The following is a 20,112-nucleotide window of genomic DNA, read 5'->3' on the forward strand; positions in this document are numbered from 1 at the left end:
GAAAAGAAAAAAAAAAAAAAAAAGAACGAGTGTTTTGTTGACTACAAGAGAATACTGAGCTAAGCAAGGCTATATTCTATGATGGGTGTAAAATTGCACAAAAATTCCTACACCATCATGGATGGTAGATTCGTGTGCTCTTCCTTCCACATCAGACTGAATTTTGGTGTGGTTTATATTGATGTCTGGTTTAAAATAAGGGTACAGGAAAGTTGAAAGCTGAAATCAAGCTGACATTCAGTCATCTTATGTAGGGTAGGTACTTTTTAAGGTCAGGGAATAGATCTTCTCATCGAAAACATAATTGCAATGATAGCTGTGGATGACGACTTTTAATTCATGAAATTTAGGCCTGTGCACTGGTGTTGCTCCCCCTTTAGAAGAGGATTCCTTCCATGGTGATTCCTCAAGATATTCATCCATAGACATAAAGTGGTCCTCTGTTGTGAACATGTATCTGTTTTTGTTTCCAGATTTGTGTATTGGATTCTGTTCATCAAATGGCAGATAAAAATATTTACAGGTATTGTGGGGAAATAAGCTTCCATCCAGTCTTATTTTAATCTACCTCTGCTGTGATGTAGTGAAATACACCCACATTAGACTTTTTTGCACTTTTCCAGGCTCTGCAGAATATCTATCCCCACATTAAGATAGAAGGGATCCTCGGTTGCCTGGTAAAGGAGACTTTATAGATTCCAATAACTCTGGTCTCGGAGGGTAGAAGAAAACATTGGGAACCTGGCAATGCCAATTAACCCTCTCAGGGAGGGCTCCATATCTTTTCAATAGAGGCAGATGACATCCCCTATTAAAACCTCAGCCCAGGGAAGCAAGCATTCAGAGTCAACTCATGAGTTCATCAATGGACCACTGAACATATTCACCATGAGATAGAAAAGGGGCATCTCCTTTGTTTCAGGCCTCCTGAACTCTCGTTATGTAGTTCTAAATATTCTGATATGTAGCATTAAACATTTGTAAGTTTTCTTTTTCTCTAAAGAGGATGTAAGATCTCAAAGAGATGCTCATAGAAGAAATCGAACCCAATAGCCCAAATGGTGGTGCAGTGGTTAAGAGCTCAGATTACTAACCAAAGGTTTCAAAGTGCTTTCACTGCTGGTCTGGCTACCATGCCAAATGAAGTCTTCCCCACCCCAATCATCAGCTAAGGATACAAATCCACCAAACAGGGAGCAAGCTTCTGCTGTGTGCGATTGCTATCAGGAGGAATGCTTGTCTTTAAATTCATCAAAGGACAGGGAATTCCAATGTTAGTGTTTTCAAAGGCAGGGAATGGTCACATGGCCAGATCATGATTCATTATCATAATCCTTAACTGTCACGTCATCGGTGAGCTCCTTGGTGTCATCTATTATTTAATGATCAGAAAGGAGGTTTCCCAGGATCTTTATTACAGCCTCAAAAAATTGGAAGGTGGAGTTTTTGTGAAATAAAACTGTTGATTACTACCTTCGCTGCTTTCTAGAACTCAGGTTGATTTCCCATTATCGCAAGTGTACCCAGTAAATCAACAAGAGTCAATGAATAGTTTAGTGCATCACTGATGTCCATACTTGAAGGGTCCTTGTGGTCAGGCCTTGGGCCACAGTGGTGGGGACTGAGTTCATCATGTGTAACTCTGATGCTGGGATGCTGCAGCTTGGAGAGCAGCTGACCCCCTCTCCACCTCTTTTGGCCTGGGAGCCTCAAGGCAGGCAATAAGTGAAAACCAAGTTGAGGGGAAAATACTGATAGAAGCCCATGTTGGATCCCAGACAGAAAATGAGCCACAATATCCATGGAGACTCAGCCTCAGGGCTCCATTTCCAGGATGAACGATTGACATTGCATGGTCACTTGGACTCTGTAGCATCCTGACCAACACACCAGAACTACCCTCAAAATTCTGCCCACTTCTCCTTTAATAAACTCCCCTCTGAGACAGCATGAACTGGTCCATTGTCCCTCACCCCCAACTCCAGCTCCAGTTGCCCAGCCTCATATGGGCACAGCTGAGGATCAGGAAGGTTTATTATTATTTCACAAAATAAGAAGCCTGGTGGTACAAGTTATTAAGTTGGTGTAGTGAGAATTTACCAGAACACAAGTTCCTTCTGTCTTCCAGGCTCTTATTCTCAGTGAGTCACAAGTATCTTCCACCTGGTGGCAAAATGACAATACCAGTTCTCTATTAGTCAGGGTAAAGGAATTGCTATAACAAAAAAACCAAGCAACCCTAAATGTTGGTGGCAATAAAATATATTCTCAAAAAATATCTACTTATTTCTTGTCATCATTTTAATGAGGGTTAAAGAGAGAAAGTTTGGGCAGGTGGCTTTCCTCCTCCCAGTCACTCAGGAGACCAGGATCCTTCCATCTTGTGGCTCTGGTATGTCCTCAGAGTCCTATTCAACCAGCGGAAGAGTAGAGACAGCAAGGATCCTAACAGGAAGATTTCATGTGCCAGACCTGGAAGTGGAGAACACCGTACCTGTTCATGGTCCAAAACCAGGTCAGGGAGTCACACCTACCCCAAAGTAAGTTGGGGAATACAGTGTAGTCATATTGCTGGAGAAGAAAACTTGCAGTCTCTTCAACAATTTCCAAGTACCATATCCTCACACAATAGTTAACCAAGACCAGGATCAAAGGCAGGAGTCACAAGGCTCTCCTTATATGTTTCTCTCCTTTTAATAGGAAAAAAAAAAAATCTTTCTCCAAAGACCCTCAGAAGATTTTTGTCTACACATTGCACTGGCAGTTTAGGGCATATGGGTCACATGGCAACCATTAGCTGCAAGGAATTTTGAGAGAGTGAGCAACTGGTATTTGGTTCTCTAAGATGAGAAGTGGGTAATGCTGAGAATGGCTTTTGGATATTCTAACAACACATCTGACACAGTGTCTGTGATGTAGAACTTGGTGTTCCAGCCAAGAGGAAAAGGAGACGTCAGAAGCAGGAGGGGATGGGGCTGGGTATGGGGCCAGCGATGAGTCTCCGTCCTAGAAGGCAACTTCAGCAGGAAGAACAGAGGACCAGAACCCAAGGCCACAGGTAATTAATTAGACAGGGAGCTGGAGTTTGTTTCTCACATAGACGCCTAGGGATTAGGTTCACTCCCAATGCCTCTTCTGGAAGAATAGCCAAGTTAGAGCATGGGGCAGGGCATGCTTTTAGGGTATCAGGGCCAGGGTAACTGGGCCTATACCATCAATTGGTGGGGGGAGATAAGCACATTAAGGCATACTACCTTTGGCCACTGTCTGCATGTGTTTTATGGTCATGCTTGAACACTGTTTTCTCCAGAGTTTACTCATCATAGTCTGAACAACTCTGCATGTATTACCTTTAACAATTATTGAGCAGGCATTGATTTTAGAAAATGTGCTGAGGAAAAATGTCCCATCAGTTCCCCTCAAAGCTATGCTTCCCCTCACCCTACCACATCCGACTTCTGCCCCTCCCAGGAAGAGTAGACTTTGGCCAGATCAAGGATGGAGAATAAGGCTGCATAGCTGATGAATTTCAAGCTCTATAACAGGCAAGAAAGGAGTTTTAGACTTACCCTCATGAGTGCCAGGGCTAATGAAACAATAACTCTAGCTTCCACCTATCGAACATCTACTTTGTGCTGAACAGTGCTCCTCAGCCTTGGCTATATATTGGAATCATCTGGGTGTTTTGTTTGTTTTGTTTTTTTTTTTCAGCTACCAAAAAAAAAAAAAAGATTCTGGTAGAGTACGTTTTATTTCTTTATATTAATTCATCTTTTAATTTCTTTTTTTATTGTGCTTAGGTGAAAGTTTACAGAGCAACTAGTTTCTCATCAAATAATATGCGAATTGTTCTGTGAAGTTGTTTGCCAACCACACGATGTGTCAACACTCTCCTTTCCCCTTCTCTGCCCTGGATTCCCTGTTTCTATTCCTCCAGTTTTCCTGCCCTCTTGTCTTTGCTTTTGGGCTGGAGTGCTCATTAGTCCCCTGCATAAACTGAACTATGAAGCATGTTTCTCACGTGTGTTATTGTTGGCCCTATAGACCTGTCTGACCTTTGGCTAAAGGGTGAACCTCAGGAGTGATTTCAGTGATGAATTAAGAGGGTGTCCAGGGGCCATACTCTCAGGGTTGCTCTGGTCTCTGTCAGACCAGCAAGCCTGGTTTTGTGTGTGTGTGAATTTGAATTTTGGTCTGCATTTTTCTCCCACTCTGTCTGGGACCTTCTATTGTGATCCCTGCCAGAGCAGCTGGTGTGGGATGTTTTAAAATACACTAATATTCATGCCGCAACTAGAATCCCCGAAAGTCAGGCATCAGTGATGTTTCAAAAGTTCCCCAAGGATTCTAACCACAGCAAAATTTGAGAACCATTGCATTAGACAGTGTTCTAAAAGCTTTAGATGCAAGATAACTTTTAATCCTCACACCACCCATTAAAGGAAGGCACCATTACTATCCTCATTTGCAGATGAAGGAACTGAGGTTCTGAGTGGTTAAGCAAGTAGCCCAGGATCATACAGCAAAGATGTAGCAATGCTAAGATTCAAACCTGGGTCTATCTGACACCTTGGGGCCCCACTCACCCCTGCTTCACAGGCTGCAGCCACAGGAAATGGGCCGTCATGTCTGACAGATGGGGTGAGGCTGCAGTCAGTTTCGGTTGACAACACCCAAGATTACTCCCAAATGGTGTTCCCCTTGGCTTTGTCTGGGGAAACCTAATTTGCAGCGATTGTGTTATAAAATTATCACTTTATCCACACAAATGGGCCAAGGCGACCGGTTGTCTATTCCTGTGGTTGTCCCAGATTATTAAATGAGCAGCTGCCTCCAAATATGTTTGCAGCCGCCTAATTCAACGGCTGCGTGCACTTGCATATTCATGGCTCCCAACCCACAGCCCAGGTCTGTAGGACTTCTTCAGTGGGGCTCTAAAAGGTAATTTATCCTGACAATTTAAATAAATACACTCCCACCAACTCTAGTGACTCCTCCAGATTCCAAAGAGTACCTGGACAGAAAGGGAAACCAGGCGTTGGGGTTGAGGGAGTCTGCTCAGGGTCTCAGGGTCAAGTGCAGCAGAAGGGACGAACACCATTGAAACAGTACACAGAGAATGCCGTATCAGTCTTTCAGACCTCCAATTTGCTGATTTTAAGTTCTGTGTCCTTGAGTGCCATATTCGATTGGTCTAAACCTCATTGTTCCTCACCTATAAAATGGGATTAACCCACTCATATATGGGCTTATAATGAGAATTAGATGAAACAATACAATTTCTCTAAGCTTCTGTCATTCTTGCTTTGCTTTCATATACTCATACCTCCAGGACTACAGGTTACTTAATTTTTCCTCTTTAAATTGACCCACTTCTATTTTTTAAGCTAAATAGTATTTATTCATGACCAATTAATTTCTGTTGTTAGTGACCATCAAGTCAGCTGTGATCATGGCAGCCTTATGTATGTAACAGAACCAAACGTAGCCCAGTCCTGTACCATCTTCACTACTGTCGGTATATCTGAGTCCACTGTTGTACCCACTGTGTATTTTGAATGCCTTCTAACCTAGAGGGCTCCTCTTCTAGCCCTATTTAAAAAAAAAAAAAAAACCCACTGCTGTCAACTTGATTCTAACTCATAGTGACCCCATAGGACGGAGCAGAATTGTCCCATAGGGTTTCCAAGGCTGTAAGTCTTTAGGAAAGCAGAGTGCCACATCTTTCTCCCCCAGAGTGACTGGTGGGTTTAACTGCTGACCTTTAGGTGAGCAGCTGAGCACTTTAACCACTGCACTACTGGGGCTTTTCTAGCACTGTATCTGTCAATGGTCTGTTGTGATCTATATTCACTGGCTAATTTTTGGAAGTAAATCACCAGGCCTTTCTTCCTGGTCTTAGTCTAGAAGCTGGACAGGAACCTGTCCTCCACGGGTATTTGAAATATCAGTGGCCTGGCTTCCCACAGCACAGCAGCACATAAGCCACCACAGTACGACAGATCGACAGGACCTTATTAATAACATTCCGCAAACCACAGCAACATTTGGGAATCGGCTCAACAGCAACAGGTTACTAGTTTTTAAAATAATAGACAACTTTAAGCATTGAAGTGGCCTCTCCACGTGCCACCTCTGTAATATGCGAACCACACTTAGGGAAAGTCTGTCTGGGGTGGGTAAGGCCACAGCTGAGCATCCAAGGCTTAGGAGATGTTCAGCGCTTCCTTGTTGCACCTCTTCTTTTCCTGAAGCCTTTCCTAAAGCCAGGCTCAAACGTGAGGAAGATCCCAACATGGTGAAATTGACTGAATGTGCCTACAAAGTGCCCGGTGTGGGGTGGGCCAGCTCAGTCACCACAAGGGACCTAGAATCAGCTTCTGTATCACTGAAGACCATCCACCCCCTGCCTCTTGCTGCTCAGCCCAAGGCTGCTGGAGCTCAAACCTCAGCTGTGTTGAGTCACTAGCACGACAGTCCGAGGCGGACACCTAGCCTCTCTGTGTCACGGCATGCACACACTTCAGAAAGAGAAAGTGTAATTCAAACATTTGTTAAGGCCAGAAAAGAAACAAACCCTTTGTCGTCTAGTTGATTCTGACTCATGCTGACCCCATTTGTTACAGAATAGAACTTCTCCCTAGGGTTTTCTTGGCTGGAATCTTTATGAAAGCAGATCACCAGGACTTTCTTCCATGGCACTACTAGCCATCAACTTTTAGATTAGTAATAGAGAGAAGAACACTTGCATCACCCAGGGACCTTCTTGTTCAGGTAAAAAACCCATTGCCATTGAGTCAATACCAACTCATAGTGACCCTGTAGGACAGAGTAGAACTGCCCCAAAGGGTTTCCAAGGCTGTAATCTTTATGAAAGCAGACTGCCACATCTTTCTCCCCCAGGGCAGCTTGTGAGTTCGAGTTGCCTGTCTTAAGGTTAGCAGTTCTTTCGGCTAGCAGCCTAGTGCTTAACTACTGTACCACCAGGGCTCCTTTTGTTGAGGTAAAGGGGTATTTTTTAAAGGCCCAGATAAGCAGACACACATTAGTTTGTGTTCCCTCTTTCCTTCCCTCCTTTTCTCTTTTCCTCTCTCCCTTCTTTCTTCCTTTCCTTCTGTTTTTCCTTCCTTCATCTCTCTACCTCATAACTTCTCCCTCTCTCCCTCCCTCTTTCCCCTCTTATTTTCTCCATCTCTCCTCTCTCTTCCTCCCTTCTCTCTGTAATTTCCTCCCTCCCTCTCTCTGCCCCTATCTCCCTCCCACACACTAAGGGCCTCCTATGCCCCAGGCACTCCTTCAGACCCTATATATGATAAAATCCATTGCCAGTCCAGTCGATTCAGACTCATAGTTACCCTAGAGGACAGAGTAGAACTGCCACCATAGGGTTTCCAAGGAGCAGCTGGTGGATTTGAACTGCTGACCTTTTGGTTAGCAGCTGTAGCTCTTAACTGCTACACCACCAGGGCTCCAAATACATGATAGGGCTTGTTATTCCCATTTCACAGATGGAACTGAGGAGACTGCAGCTTGGAGAAAATAAGTGGTTTGTACAAATTCACAGAGCTTGTGTGCAAAGGAGCTGACATCTTTCCCCCAATACACACTAAAAGTGACACCCACTTGTGGAAATTAAGGTGGTTCAGCCATGTGCCGTGTAACGCACTGCAGTCACCTCCAGTGCCTGCCTGGCTCTAGGGGAAATTTTGGAATTGTGTGTGTGTTGAGAAACAAGTTCAGGCTCCCGTATTCGAGTCTTGTTTCCTGTCTGCAGTGTGTGTGAGTGCACAGGCTCACAGTGCTTAGGAGCACAGCCTCCGGAGCCAGACTGCCTGGTTCATCTTTGGGTTCCACCACTTCTCAATCACCCAATGCTGGCCACGTCCCTTAACATGTCTGGCCCTCAGTCTTTGTACCTGAAATATGGGGATAATAATAGAACTTGCCCTCTGAGTTGTCGTGAGGAATAAACAAGGCAACATATGGGACAAGCTCTGTGCAGCAGCTGGTGAGTGTCAATAAATATTAGCTATTGTTATCATTCTTATTAGAATTATATGAAATTACAAAGCACCTGCTCAAATGTAAGTGGATTTTTACAGCAAGGAGAATCCAGGTGCTCGTCTCTACCATTCCTGCATTCCGGTCTCGGCTCCGCCACCTAGGACAAAGCCTGACACATGGTAAACAGCAAAAAATCACAAAGGTCAGCTCAGTGGTATCACTGGGGGTTACAGGGGGTGCGAACCACACCAGGTGACACTGTCAGAGAGGGTGACGCGAAAATCCCTGTCTCTAAAATTTTTGTGCAGTTTCAGCAGAAATGCGTTTTTTAAATTAAAATACCCTATAATTTTTTTTTATAATTAGTTATAACAACAAATTTTTTTATAAGTCCAGCTTACATGTATCAGTATACCTACAAGACTAAAACTCTATGCTGATTTACTTTTTGAGCCTTCTATCCTGCTCCAGTCAGAGCTGTCATTATTGCCCAGTCACAATGACGCTTGGAATCACGTGGTTTCATCTGCACGTGCTACAAGCATGTTGGTTTCCTTGCTGCCGCTGTTTTCACGGCTGCTGACTTTGCCAACTTTTCTGGTGTTTTAGCTACAATATTGTGTGGTAATCAGTATTTGTGAACCTATATCGATAACTTTTTTGAGAATGAAGTAGTAATTAAAGGAAAAGAACGAGAAAAATCAAAACTAATAATATCGTAAATAATAATGTTATTATTCAGTGAAGAAAGATTTTACAAAACAATTTTGTGGCTAGTATTCATATAATCTAAGAAAGGTTACATTTAAGCAATTTACAACTATATCACATATCATTCTAAGATTAAAATTGATAATAGACATTAGTAAGGATTCTGTATGGTTTGGTACAGGAGGAGGTTCATGGGGGGATAACATGAGTTACTGCACTGGGTGACACCAACCCTAGTGATGCCACTGGATCAATTAGTATCATAATGCTGAGTCCTGCTCCCTTCAGGTTCATGGAGGTCAAATTTTAGGGACAAATACTTCTTTTTAAACCACCATGCATCCGTCTGCCTACTATCTGAGGTTCTCTCTCTCTCTAGGTAAACACCTGGGAATGCGGCAGTTGTTTGGTGCTGGCAGGGTTATCTCCTCCCTCACCCCTACACACCCCACCTGCACCAGCAGCTGGGGTCTCCACAACCACGTGTGAGGACAGCAGCTCTCCAAGGGCTAAAGGAAGCACACAGGGGCTGGGGAGGAGGGTCTGAACAGGAGCAGGAGGGGAGGAGAGAACCACCTCGGAGCGTCTGGCTTGTTGTCTGCGTTCCCTCCAGAGAATCATAAATTACTTCCCTTTTCTTGTTCATTGCTGCTCCAGTGGAAATTAAATTCACAGCCTGTATTTTAAATCCTATATGTTGTTTGGCTTAAGCTAGGGTTTTTTGTTTTTTGTTTTTTTTTTCATTCTGATAAATAGGGCATTTTAATAACATTCACAGCATGACAAAGAATTGGGAGAAAATATACATGCCTCTCCAGGTGCTGGATTCCTCTGGCGCTGCAGAGATGGGATCTTGTCACTGCTTTCTACCGGAGAGTGACTAATGCTTAAGTAGGAAGGAGTCTGTGTCTCTGGCACCTTCAGGGGCTGGCACAGCAGGAGACATGAGAGCTGAGAGCCAGTGGGAGAACTCCTGGAAAGGGGCCATGGAGAAGAGGCAGGCGGGGACAAGATCCAGGCATACTGAGTTTGCTCCTCCTGGACAGCATGCAGCCTCAAGGGGGATGGCCTGGACCCCGCGCACAGTCCCTGTCGCTGCCCTTCTCCACTCTCCCAGGGCTCTGTGTCATCACTGTTGCTGACAGAGATAATAGGGTGATGAAATGTCCCTGATCCATCAAGTGCTGCACACGAGGGCAATGGGCTGCTTTCGTTCTTTTTTTTTTTTTTTCCACTTTGCCCTCTGTTGTCTACAGAGGTCTTTGACATTAGCATGCATGGGCTGGCTCCTGCTCTGTGCTAGGTTCTGTGGGGGATACAGAGATGAATAAGACAAAGCCACTGCCCTTGCCAAGCACACATTCCAGGGGGAAGACAGATATGCGCTCAAGCAATAGTAGTGAGATGACAGTGGTGATGGCGTACTGAATGCTCGCTTTGCATGTTTGCATCTAGCACTGTGCTAACCACCTTACAAAAAAAGAGGTCCAAGTTTTACTGGTCTGACAGAGACTGGAGAAATCTGAAGAGTATGGCCCCGGACTCCTTTTTAACCAGTACTGAAGTCACTCCTGTTCACACTTCAGCCAAAGGTTAGACAGGCCCATAAAATAAAACGTGACTAAATGGGCACACCAGCCCAGGGGCAAAGACGAGAGGGCAGGAGGGGATGGACAGGAAAGCTGGTACTGGGGAGCCCAGGGTCAAGAAGGGGAGAGTGTTGACATATTGCGGGGTGGCAACCAACGTCACAAAACTGTATGTGTATTAATTGTTTAGTGAGAAACTAATTTGCTCTGTAAACCCTCATTTAAAATACAATTAAAAAAAAAAGATTACAGCCAAGAAAACCCTATGGAGCAGTTCTACAAAGTTCTACTCTGTAACATACAATACAGGGTGGCCATGAGTCAGAATCTACTCGAGGGCAACTAACAACAACATTAACATATTTTTACACAAATAAACAGTCCCTTCTATGTTTGTTTGTTTGCCAACAAGTGTGCTATGCTAATATTTTTACAGCAACATGTAAAAAAAAATGTCTTTAAAAAAAAAAGAGTTCCAAATGAAGCCTGGCAACAGCCTTGGTCATCCATTTAATAATTATTAGTCAAGTGCCTAGTCTGTACCAAGGACTTTTTGTTTTCGATGCCTGAGCATCACAAACCCCTACCCTCATGGACTTTCTATACCAGCTGGTGGTAGTGGTGAGGAGGAGACAAACAAACAATAAATGCACACAGAAATATAGACTGTATCTGGAGGGGATAACTTACAATGCAAGTGGAGAGTGACAGGAGTGTTGTTTTACGGCGGGTAGATGGGAAAAGCCTCCCCAACGAGCGAATGAAGTAGAAGAGTGAGTTATGGGGGTATCCAGAAGAGCCTTCCAGGCTGAGGGCACAGCAGGTGAAAAGGTCCTGAGGCATGCTTGGAGTGTATTAAGAACACGGAGAAGTGAGTGAGAGAGAGAGAGTGGTGGGAAATGAGATCAGAGAAATCTTAGAACTCAAAGGAAGAGTTTTGTATTTTATCTAAAGGCCATGGAAATTTACTGGAAGATTTCAAAGCGTGGGAGTGAAGTTGAGTTTAAATTTTGAAAGAATTGCAGCGGCTGCAGTGTAGGGAATGGACTGTAGAGGGCAAGGGTGGATGCAGAGGACTAGTTAGGAAGTCCTGAAGGGCAGGTACTGCTATTCCCATGCTGTAGATGAAAACAGCTGAGGCTTGAAGTTGAAGCTTATTCATGGCTTCAACACTAGTAAATAGAAGCGAAGGAGCCCTTGGTGGTGCAGTGGTTAACTGAAAGGTCAGCAGATTGAATCCACCAGCTGCTGCGTGTGAGAAAGATGTAACAGTCACTTCCGTAAAGATCACAGCCTTGGAAACTCTATGGGGCAGTTCTACTTTGTCCTATAGGGCCCTTATGAGTCGGAATCAGTTCGATGGCCATACGTTTTGGAAATGAAAGAATCAGAGGACAAAGCTAGGATTACTTCATTTCAGAAACTCTGCTGTTAACCTCTGTCTTAGTTATCTAGTGCTGCAATAACAAAAATACCACAAGTGGATGGCTTTTAACGAACAGAAATTTATTCTCTCACAGTCTAGAAGGCTAAAAGTTCAAATACAGGGCACCAGCTCCAGGGGAAGGCTTTCTCTCTCCGTCAGTTATGGGGGGAAGGTCCTTGTGGTCAATCTCCCCTGGTCTAGGACCTTCTCAGTGTAGGCATCTTGGGTCCAAAGGACATGCTCTGCTCCTTGTGCTTCTCTCTTGGTGGCATGAGATCCCTCTTCTGTCTGGTCACTTCTCTCTTTTATATGTCAAAAAGAGATTGACTCCAGATACAATCTAATCCTGTAGATTGAGTCCTGCCTCATTAACATAACTGCCTGTAATCCTGCCTCATTACCATCATAGAGGTTAGGCTTTACAACACATAGGAAAATTATGTCAGACCACAAAATGGTAGACAACCACACAATACTGGGAATCATGGCCTACTGACACAGATTTTAGGGTACCACAATTCAATCCATAACGACCCCTGTGATTGGCCTGAAAATTAGAGTAAAAGGCAGAAAGTGATTCTCGTTGTATGTGGTGCAAACATCTCACCTGGACGCTTACAGGAGGGAGGAAACCACTGCAGATAGGTGGCAAATCAGGGAAATCTTCATACCAGAAGTGACATTGTGTTGGCCTTGAAGGAAGAGAGTCTTTTGGTCAGATATAGAGATAGAAAGATGGGGAAGAGAAAGAAGCGCATCCAGATGTAAATGGTGATAGGATAGGGTGAAATTATGTAGTTCAGGATGACTAGAAATTTGGGAACCTCTGATAGAGGTGTGGCACAGGAGATTGAACAGGTGGCTAGACAATAATGGATATTAAATGCTAAACCGAAGAGCTGCTGATAAGGAGCTAGTAAATGTTTTCAGCCTGTGAGTGGTAAAGAAAATTGACTGTATTATGGAGGTCAGAGTTGGAAATCTTGAGGGTGTCAACTGAGAACTTGGTGTCCCCAGCTTTGTTCCATCAAAGCCACATCAGGAGAAGGCTGGCAGATGCTTGGCAGGGAGTTCATTAGAGTCTGAAACTGGATCTTGGAGACTGGGGCAAAGGTGTTGTCATTCATGAAAGTAAGAAATACAAGAAAAAAGAAATATTTTCAGAAAGAGATGATCTACATGGTTTTAGACATATTGAAAGAAAAGATACCAAAAAACCAAACCCCTTGCCATCAAGTCAATTCTGACTCATAGCGACCCTATAGGACAGGGTAGAACTGCCCCATAGGGTTTCCAAGGAGCAGCTGGTGAATTTGAACTATTGACCTTTTAGATAGAAGCCGAGCTCTTAACCACTATGCCACCAGGGCTCTGAAAGAAAAAAATAGAGGAATTTATTTTACTAACATTCTTAATGCATTTTATAATTGATCAGGTCAATTCTAAGTATTTGCAAAATAGTAACACATTAAATACTCATAATTCTATGAGAAATGTTCTATTATTATCCTTCTTTTTCAGACAAGAGAACTGAGGCACTGTATTCATTTCCTAGAGCTGCCGAAACAAAGTACCCCACCTCGGTGGCTTAAAACCACAGAAATGTGTTCCCTCACAGCTCTGGAGGCTGTTGTTATTATTGCTGTTAGTTGTTATTATTGCTGTTAGTTGTCATCGAGTCGATTCTGACTCACGGCAACTGACGCGTGCAGAGTAGAACTGTTCCACAGGGTTTTCTAAACTGTGACCTTTCAGAAGCCCATCCCCAGGCCTGTCTTCTGAGGTGCCTTCGGATGAGTTCAAACCACCAAACTTTCAGTTAATAGTTGACCACTTAACAGTTTGTACCACCCAGGGCTTCTTTCTGGAGGCTGGAAGTCTGAATTCAGGGTGTCAGCTCTCTCTGAAGGCTATAGTGGAGGATCCTTCCTAGTCTTTTCCAGCTTCTTGTAGCCCCAGGAGTTCCTTGGCTTGTGGCAGTGTAGCTTCAATCTTTGCCTCCATTTTTATACGACCATTTTCCCGCCATGTGTCTCTCTCCTTTTCTTATAAAGACACTCACCAGTCACATTGGATTAGAATCCACCCTACTCCTATAAATCTTATGTTGATTACTTATATCTGCAAAGATTCTATTTCAAAATAAGGTCCCATTCACAGGTACTGGGAGTTAGGAGTTCAACATATTTTTCTGGGAGACACAATTCAACATGTAATAGGTGCATTGAGGTTAAATACCTTGTCCATTGTTACACAGCTAGTGAGCATCAGAACTGGGATTTGAACTCAGGAAATTTGGCTCAAGAGTTTATGCTTCAAGAACCATATTACGATGTCTTCCTTGTGAAGACTGATACCAAGCCAATTATCTGCAAATGACAAATTACTCACATTTATTATGTTTTACAAAAGAAAATGATCCGTATTGGCCATCAAGTCTCTAAGTTTAGAGGTATAGCTGTGTCATTCAGATTCACTTGCATCTATGCCGTTAATGACAACTACACTTGAAGTATCTACTAGGTCTCCCTGTCGCTGTATTTCATCCATTATGACCGGACTGCTCTGCCACATCCTGTTGACCATTACATTACCAGTGCATAGGAAAACACGTGGAATATAATTCATACTCTGTAAATACTTGTTGTTGAGTATGTTCTTCTGTCAGAACCGCACGCCTTGGACCCTGCGCTCTGACAGTATAGTACACCCGTTATGACAACAGAATCTGGAGTCAGACTTCTGGGTTTGAATTCTGACTCTTGCTGCTTACTAGCTGTGAGGCCCTGAGTCAGTTACTTAATGGTCTGTGTGGGGATGATAAAAATAATGACCTCACAACCCTTCTACGAAGATCAGATGAGTTAACATATGTGATGCACTTTAAACAGTTTTTTTAGCATATAGTAAGAGATCAACAAGTGCTAGCTATTAAAAATTACTACTACTACTACAACGACGACAGAGTATAGATGGCTGTCTCATGGTTTACAGCCTTCTTCCCACCCAGTCATCCTCTCTAACTCTTTTCAGCCTGCCCCAAATCTGAGACCATTCAAGTTTCCCCTTATTATAATGATTATGATCAGGGAGTGTCCTCTTGATGAAAATCATGCCACCGCTGTTCTCTGGCACCAGCCATTTCCTCTTTGTCTTCTTGGAGGCAAGACTGATACATCAACATGAATGCAGTTTAAGAAGAAAAGGCTCCTTCCACCGCATCCCCTTCCCTGCTGGCTCAGAAGCAACCTGAGTTGCAGGGCTATGTTTCAGTTCTCAGCTCACCTCCACCCTCTAGGACTGCTCTCACAGAGTCATTAGGTTGCTGGCCCTCACACAGGCTCCCAGAGTTGCTCTGAGCTTTGTGCTGTATGCTGTAGCCTCTGCCTTCCAGTCCTTTGTTCTGGAGATAAAGAACTCCATGAAGTCCCAGGTCAGAGTAAACCTACAGAATTTAGAATGAAAGGCCTGGAAAACTTGAACACTACCGGTGACTGGAAGCTTTCCAACCTCCCAGTAACACTGGTGTCTAAGGCAAGTAGACTTCAGGAGGAAAATGAGGCTGGGTCAGAGTAACCAAATAACAGGAAAAGAAAATAAGAAAATGGAGAAGGAAGCAAGGCAGGGAGGGAGGGAAGAAGGGATGCAGAAAGGAAAGAGGTAGGTAGGGAGGAATATAAACTAGTTTTTTTAGACCCTAGCATCAAACATCTAGCAGGCAATTATTCAGACAGACCAGTTCTGTCCCTGAGTTAAGTGAAAAAAAAAAAAGTATATATATGTGTATAAATGTATATGTGTGTGTTCCGTCAAATCAGCCTTGATTCATGGTGAACTCAAGCACGACAGAACAAAACACTGCCCTGTCCTGCATCGTCCCCGTGATTAGTTGCAGATCAGAGCTTTGTGATCCATAGGGTTGTCAGTAGTTCATTTTGAGAAGGAGAAAGCCAGGGCTCTTCTTTGTCCATCTTGGTCTGGAAGGCCCCCTGAAACCTATTCAGCATCACAGCAACACCCAAGCTTCCACTGACAGATGGGTGGTGGCTGTGCATGAGATGCATCAGCTAGGATTCGAACCCAGGTCTCCTGCATGGAAGGTGAGGAGTCTACCACTGACCCACAGTGCCCTCTGACATGCATACTTATCAGGCTAGTGAATCAGACTATTTGGCTAATCTGTCAGACTTGTCATAGCCTCTGATTTGGGCAAACTGTAGGCCATAGCCTAGACAGCTTGCTCCCTATTTGAACACAGTAGACTCAGAATTGCTGGTTCAACTTTCATTCTCATAAATGAGGAAACTGAGGCCAGAGAAAGAAAGTGACTAGGCTAACATCACCCAGGAGGAAAGGGCAAAGCTACAAGTGGAAGTCAGGCATCCTAACTCCCAGTTCCACACAATGCTTTTCAGGAGAGAACTCTTCCCCTCTGCTTCCATCAGCCACCTCTGACCTTCTGGTTTACTTCATTTCCAGCACTCAGAGACAGAGAGTGTCCTCTTAGCCCTCAGAGAGATCTCAGCCATTGGGAGCCTGGACAAGGGAAGCCCTTGGCTAACACAGGGAAAGGATGAGGGAGATGGGGTGTATCCAGCTGCTCATGATTTAGAAGTCGACATCAGCTCAACAGCTCACATGCTGCACTAAATCCCAACGTGCATGGACTGGAAATTATCCAGTTGCTTTGTAGAAACAGCGGTTTAATAAGATTAGGAAAAGTTGAGAACACTTGTTACATCTGAGGCAATGATATGAAAGGCTCAATGTGCAGCTGAGGATTTGCAATGGAATTCTGAAATCAGCAAGTGGGACAAGATATATTCTGAGGACACCAACTCCAAGCCCCTGAATTTGGTCAGGTTGAGGCCAAATCTGCTCCTAGAAGAGAAGCCAGTTGCCCCGTTTGTAGAAGATCCCACTGCTGTTCTTGGAGAAAAGTTATAGAACCAAATCATTATTAATAGTGGGAAGTTTTGCCTAACATCTTCTCTTATACACAGACCTGGGGCATTCAGATCTGACCCCAAAAGTAATTAGCGTGGCTTGAATTTGAATCAGGTCATGTCATAGTCTGAATAAAGCATGTCTGATGGAAGTTTGTCAACTTGGGCCAATGGGAGGAGAAAGCAGTGAAGATTTGTGCAGGCTCAGAATTGAGAATGCCACCCAGCTGTGACGTAGCCCAATAGGGCATCCTGGGGACTATGGTCAACTCTGGCCTGATTAGTCAGGCATCAGCATTTGCAGATGTCCAGCAAGGCCATGTTGCTATGGGGATGCAGAAATCTAAGTGGCAATGGAAATGCTTTTGGCAAGAAAGCGCTTGGTGTGTTAAGCAACCTGAAAGAATGCCCTAAAATATGGTGGGACAGAGGGATTGAGTTCTAAGCAGCATTAGAGAGGGTGATATAGGACAGACCACTCATAACCCAGAGAGTCTTAGTTACCTAGTGCTACTGTAACAGGAATACCACAAGTGGGTAGCTTTAAAGAACAGAAATTTACTTTCTCACAGTTTTAGAGTCTAAAAATCCACATCAGAGTCTGTGGACTCTGTGTCAATTCCTTCCTTGTTGGCAGCCCTGGACATTCGTTTGTTCCTTGGAGAACCTCATATGGTGTCTTCCTTCTTCTGTGTGTACAAAGAAAACCCTATTTCCAAACAGAATTACATCCACAGGTATAGGGGTTAGGATTCCAAAGCATATTTGAGGGGGATACATCTTAATCCATAACACATAGTGCTTAACACTGAGTTAAACAACGGATTTGGATTATATCCTAAGAACTGTGGGAAGTCATTGAGGGTTTTAGGCAAGGGAGTGAATGTGTTTCAATTTATATTTTTAAAATATCAATCCCCCTTCTGGATGGAGAATAGATTGCAGGGAGGGCAGGCAAGAAAGGAAGCACAGGGATTAGTTGGAAGGCAACTGAAGTAGTGTAGGATGGAGATGATGTTAGCCTGTACTAGAGTGGTGGAAGTAGGATGGAAAGAAGTGGATGGATGGATGGATGGATGGATGGATGGATGGATGGATGGATGGATGGATGGATGGATGGATGGATGGATGGATGGATGGATGGATGACAGGCATGCACATTTTGTGCCCTGGTGTCCTAGATTTCTTGCTGCTTGAACCCAAGGAGACATTTAGTGATTTTCTATAAGAAATTCATTGACAATTTAAGATTTATCCATCAATAGAGAGTGAGTGAAATATTATAAACACAGGCTGCTGGTTTTATGAAGAACAAATCCTGTGCCATCCCCAAGTTGCAGATGACGAGACTCGAATTCTTAGAGGAAAGCCCCAGCCTGGGGGGAGAAGCAGAACTAGAATCCATGCTGCCATGATGTGGTGCACTCTTCCCTACTAAGGGAAAGATGGTCAAGGAAAAAAGCCAGCCAGGGCCATCCGTTACTGCCATCCACCATGGTGGCAACTTGCAAAGAGACTGATGGAATGCAGAACTGTCCACCAAGGGCACAGCCACCCTAGGAAAGAATGCACTGAAGTTCCACTCTGGAGCAAAGTGGGGCAGGGCTGCAAGTGGTGTCACTTCCCAGGAGTATGAATGTGAGTATTTGCAAGAAGGAAGAAAACAAAAATAGGGACAAGTGTGGTTATACGTGTATCTGTATCTAGCGACAGAGAAAATCAAGACATTCAGCAAGAGAATTCTAACGTTGGTCATTTCAGAGTAACATTTGGGTATGTATCTGGGTATGTGTTAGGTAATGAAGAGGAATGGAGGGAGCCTGGAGTGCTGACGGTTCTCTACGCGTGTGAGGGAGAAACACAAAAGAAGTGAGTAGATGATAGAGCACCAGTTGTGTCACTACCGGGCACACTGGGGTGTATGAGTAAGTGTGTGTGTGGGGGGGGTACGTTTGTGTACATTTGTGTGAGTGTGCACCAGTATTGTGTGCAGTTGTGTATATTTGTGTTTTTATTCCCATATGTGTGTGTGTGTGTGTTAAGTGTGTGTGTCAACAAGAGAGATTTAGAGAGGCAGCTTTGAGGACTTCATTTCAGGGATGCGTGTTTACTTAAGGGAGCTGATGGAGATGATATTTCTGTCATTTTAGAGTACAGGTTCATATGGGCTTAGGGGTTGGGGATAAGGAAGGGAAAGAGAAAGACAGAAAAGGAGAAATGGAGACAGAAAGAGACACTCAAATACACAAAGGTGAAGAGACAGAGGCCCCACCTGACAGAGAGGCAGACACAGCTCTGATGCACCCCCACCTGCCTACAGCATCTGTGCTCTCCCAGAGAGGTTTTAATCCCCTCATGCTGTGGTTATCCTGCCCATTTTATGGCATGTCAGTCCTCTAGAGGGCTAGAAATTGCTTAGGAAAAGACCTCATTTTTTAAAAAACCACTAAAAGCAGCTCTCCTCTGTTTCTGCTTTCTCTTAAATGCAGTCTCATAGAGGTAGATGGATTCTCCACAGCCCATCTCTGTTCAGTGGTGAGATGGCAAAGGCCTCCAGGATTTCCTGGGAAGGAGGGGCTGAGAGAGGGCCTTGGGAGAGGGCTTCCATTAGATCATGCCCCGGGTTGTCCAAGTGAGAAATGGAGAAAATAATAACAATACCTTTCTTGCCCTCATGCGTGACTCTGGAAGGGGAGAGTAAATCTCTACTCTACTGGAGTTCCCTGGAAGGCAGATTTTATAGAAGCTGTGGAGGAAAGGTGTCTTCAGAAACAGGCAGATATTATACTGAGAAGTCAGTGAATGTTTCAAGGAGGCACTGGTAAAAAAAAAAAAAAAAGTCTTCTGGAACAAGAGGTATAGGGTGAAACTGAAGTTTAGAACTCTGACTGAGGGTTGCTGGGCTGTTCAGTTGTGGATTTGGTCTGTTCTTGGCCAGAATCTTCTGCAAAGTTGAATTCCAATCAGACCAACCAGGATGGAGAATCAAACATCTGATTTTTTATGCTTTTAAGTACTAAGTCCCTGGGCTGTGCCAACAGTTAACACACATGGCAGCTAACCCAAAGGTTGGTGGTTTGAGTCCACCCAGAGGCACCTTTAAAGAAAGGTCTGATGGTCTACTTCCCAAAAACCAGCCACTGAAAACCCTATAGAGCACAATTCTACCCTAACACATCTGGGGTTGTCATGGGTCAGAATCAACTCAATGGCAACTTGGGATTCCTTGAGAAAAGCAGTGGCTCAGAGACAACCCAAGAGAAAAAGCTGCAAGCTACACTGGGACAGCACAAGACCCAATCCCCAAGGTGAGGCTGGTACATGCAACAAACATTTAGGGAACATTTACAATATGTCAGACACAGGGCTGGGTGCTGGGACACAGCAGGACACAAGATGCATCAGGTCTCTGCTCTCAAAGAGCTCACAGTTCAAT

General features: G+C 44.1%; 1 pseudogene; it reads right to left on the reverse strand.

Annotated features, from left to right (window-relative positions):
- Positions 1-246: 246 nt before the first annotated feature.
- Positions 247-1,803, reverse strand: LOC126087513 (ER degradation-enhancing alpha-mannosidase-like protein 1; annotated as a pseudogene).
- Positions 1,804-20,112: the final 18,309 nt, after the last annotated feature.

The sequence above is a fragment of the Elephas maximus genome, chromosome 12 (genome assembly GCF_024166365.1).
Source record: "Elephas maximus indicus isolate mEleMax1 chromosome 12, mEleMax1 primary haplotype, whole genome shotgun sequence".
Taxonomy (NCBI): Eukaryota; Metazoa; Chordata; class Mammalia; order Proboscidea; family Elephantidae; genus Elephas; species Elephas maximus.